Below are 4,209 nucleotides of genomic sequence, written 5' to 3'. Positions count from 1 at the left end.
CGCCGGCCTGAGATTTCCACTTTAATATACAATTCTTAATTAATTAATTAAGTAAAACGCGTTTATAAATGTCTTCACAAACGCTTGCACATTTCACAAACAAGCAGAAATAACAATAGCTGACAGTAACACAAAATGTATGCTACCATACTTTAAAAAAATACACCACAAATGAGTGCGTATAATTAGGGAGTATAAGTGTACAATACGTACATACATTGCTCTTATTAAAAATAATAATATTAGGATCGATAGGAGTCTTACTCCTGATCATGACGGTGTAGTTTTTTTCGGGTGGAAATAATATTTACTGGTGTTATTGTAGTTCAAAGTACACGAATCTAGAAAACGTACATCGATAATTTGATAAATAATGAAAATTTTTAATAAAAAATAGCGCGATTTTTTATTAAAAATTTTCGCATGCAGCGCTTTTTCCATAAAAATCAATACTTCGATAAATAATGAAAATTTGTAATAAAAAATCGCGCTTTTTTTTTAATTCAAATTTTCGACTGCGGCGCTTTTCCCATAAAAATCAACACTTCGATAAACAATGAAAATTTTTAATAAAAAATCGCGCGATTTTCTTCGCCTGCGGCGCTTGTCATTTTTTCTATATATTGGGGGTGTTTAACCCCATACCCTCCTTTACTACTAATTAAACGCTGAGCAGGAAAATGGGTACGATAAAAACTATTCTCTTTTATTGTTATTTTCTTAGCTGTGGCAACACTCTTCTAATGTCAGTGTGAAACCATGGTTGTGCGGTGTTTTAATGCAACTATTTTGCCGAAGTGTGTACATAAATATAGCCTTTATTGTGTGAAATAGCGCCGAGAGGTTAGTTCAATTTACAAAATTTAACAACAAATAACTTAAAAACTATAAGCCTCCTGCGGCCAAAAGTATATATATTTGCAATCAGGAGAACTCCCCCTACCCCCCCATACCCACCTTTTTTTTGTACGCGGGGGATGCCAAACTAAAATTTTCCCGAAAACAACGAAAACCAAAATTAGCAAAAATTATTGTCTGCCAATTTAAACGCACAATTTAGGTAAAATTATGCAACAAAATGCTTTAAAATGTGTTGTCATGTTGAATTAACTCTTCTTTACTTGAATAAAAGTGTAAAATAGTGGTGCTTGTGATGTAAACAAACGCTCAGCTGACGAACCCGCTTTCGCAAACTTTTTTCTCAAAACCAGTTACAAATACAACGTCGCGTTCTTACGTGATCTTGTATTTTTGGTTCATGAGTTGAACGTATACATGGTAATCTATGGCTATGGTCACTCTTATGGGCTGTTTTTGCTTATGCGTAAAAGCACATTTAGCGCATTTAACTCTAAGGGCCGGTTACTCAATGTCTGGTTAACACTAATCTGCGGTTAAACATCGTTATCGACGACTTCGACTCCATGCATATAACAGGGAGTCGGTAACGTCGATAACTATGTTTAACCGGAGATTAGTGTTAACCAGACATTGAGTAACCGGCCCTAAGGCTTTCTGCACATTGTTCGTCCAATCATAGTTAGGTCATCGTCAAAAACATGATGCAACGATTACATGGCGACTACATTTTCCCACACTCGGTCGTGATATTTCAATTCATTTGGCGCCTAAAAATTTACCAGGAGCAGGTATTTTCTGTTTTTCTGATTGATATTTTCGCGAAATATTTACAAAAACCTGCAATTTTTAAAATATGGGCTGTGCTGTAACAATTCTAGACATAACTTTTCAGTAATATCTCTTATTTTCTTTTCCTGAAATGTATTTTGTGCATGCACACAGAGACTTTTTACAATTTCGTCATGTTTTATAGTTAAAACACTCACATTTCTTGAATTTTATTGCAATTATCCACTTTTTAATTATGTCGACAGATTTTATGCCAAAGACACTAATTTTTATGCAATTTTAATGCAAATATTAACTTTTTCACAAATTTTTCCCCATAAAATGTAAACAAACAATGCGTGCACAACGATTACCAAACGACAGTACCGTTCTTATCCGTTTCTGCATCTTCTACGATTTGCCGATAACTAGCCGATAACGACAAGTGTGCAGATCCCCTTTGAAATGCATATGCTCGGCCCAAAACTTCAGGGCGAGACGATAACGCAACTATGATTGGACGACAAGTGTGCAGATAGCCTAAATGTACATTTATCCACACACAATTCGTCACTTAAATGCAATTTGCATTAAGAATGTAAATGCTAAAAGCAACCCTGTGATTTTCCAAAATTTCCACGATTCGAACATGGTTTAATGAGAAAAAGTGGCAACATTCCTTTTTCGAGTATACAGTTGCTAGCTGCGTTTCAGTGATCGCCGGTCAAGATTTCATTTATTATTTTACATTATTTGGATAAAGAAGAAAATTCAACATCGATGTGATGCTGATAGAAATCTGGATCAATTTGTGATCAACTCTGTTTGTTTTGTTTCCTAATTAGGTGAGGAAATTTTAATTGACCGTACCGACAAATGAATATATACACAAACAAATGTTCGGTTATGGATAAAACAAGTCAAACTTTTGTATTGAATTTTTGGTTTAAAATTTATTTTTTCCTTTTCAGTAGGGTTTTTAGCGCATTATCTTCTGCGTGAGAATTGATCCTAATAGATACGGATCTGAGTAAGCGACTGGAACACGGCTGTTTGTCAAAAGCATATGATTTCGAACTGGCGTAAATGTACATTTACTAAATGCGGTAGCATGAACGCTCTTCGAAAACACATGTTCGAAAGTGCTAAATGTTGCATTTTAAATGCAGAAAAAACGCTGCATTATACTTTTGTAACATATACACTTATGGCGTTGTATGAAACTGTATGCCGACTCCCTTTTGAAGTACATTTACTTATAAGTTTTAGTCTGTAGGCAATGTCAAACAATAAAGAACGTTACAGTGGCAACGAGCTAAGAAACGAACCACAAAAGCAGACTGTAATATAAATGGCCGCACAAATCATTGGGAGTGTGCCACATTTTCGGCACGAAGATAACGACTGGAATGTGTTTCATCAACAAATCAACCAGTTCTTTATTGCGCATGAAATTACGGATGACAAGAGGAAAAAGGCAATTTTTTCTAACGTTAATCGGCGACGGTTTCTATGTACTCCTGCAAAACCTAATGTGTCCGCAAATGTGAACGAGCCAACTACGACCTTCAAGAGTTGTGTAGATGTTACGGATGCACATTTCAAGACGCCGGCGTCCGCTTCTGCAGAGCGCTATAAATTTTATAACGCAAAGAAAACAGCCATAGAGTCCATAAATTATTGGGCCGTGCGAGTGAGGTCTTTGTCATTAAATTGCGAATTTGGTGCGTGTTTGGATGACGCACTTAGAAACAGAGTCATCATGGGCTTGGAGAAAGGTCCGGCCCGCGATTAAATTGGAGACGTTAGCGTGTGGTTTCAAGAAGGCGGTAGATATCGCGAACACGACCGAGTACATATATACTCAACATTTCGGCGGCGCTATCAAACAAGAACCGCAAGAAACGTTTACCTATGTACATAGCAAGGGCAAAAAGTACAGCAGCAACCGCCGCCGCAGCAGCAGAGGAATACGCAGCGGCAAGCGCAGCAGCAGAGACATGAACAACGTGGACAGCAGAGCCAAAGGCAGACAGCGAGCGTGCAGCAACAACAACGGAGGCCGTGTACGGTATGTGGACAGACGAACCATAATAGTAGAGAATGCAAATATAGAAATTTTAAAGTTATAATAGCCAACAAAGAGGGCATTTGAAAAAAATGTGTACGGTTAGGGAGGTACAAGTAAAGTTTGTCGAAAATTGTGAAATGAATTTATTTGCACTGCAGACTGTAAACCATGGTCCAATAAGATTAAAAGTACGTTTAAACAAAATTCTTGTTTGCATGGAATTGGACACTGGTTCTGAATACAGTATTCTCTCGCTAGGTTTATGAATTTATGTGGCAAAGGCGAGTTGGTAGCCACAGACGTTATCCTAAAAACGTATAATGGTGTGGCAATACATCCGGCTGGTAGTTATGATGGACTGGTGGAGCTTAAAGGCAAAAAGGAAGTGATAAAATTCTTAGTGGTCGACAATGGTGGCCCACCATTACTAGGTAGGAATTTTTTAAGAGCGTTTGGCTGACATATTGCAAATTTAAACTTTACGGAGGTGTAGGGTTGCCTTTGGTGTT

This window comes from Rhagoletis pomonella, unplaced genomic scaffold, assembly GCF_013731165.1.
Source record: "Rhagoletis pomonella isolate Grant_MI unplaced genomic scaffold, Rhpom_1.0 Rhpom_scaffold_00003, whole genome shotgun sequence".
Lineage (NCBI taxonomy): Eukaryota > Metazoa > Arthropoda > Insecta > Diptera > Tephritidae > Rhagoletis > Rhagoletis pomonella.
This window is presented reverse-complemented; position numbering follows the sequence as displayed.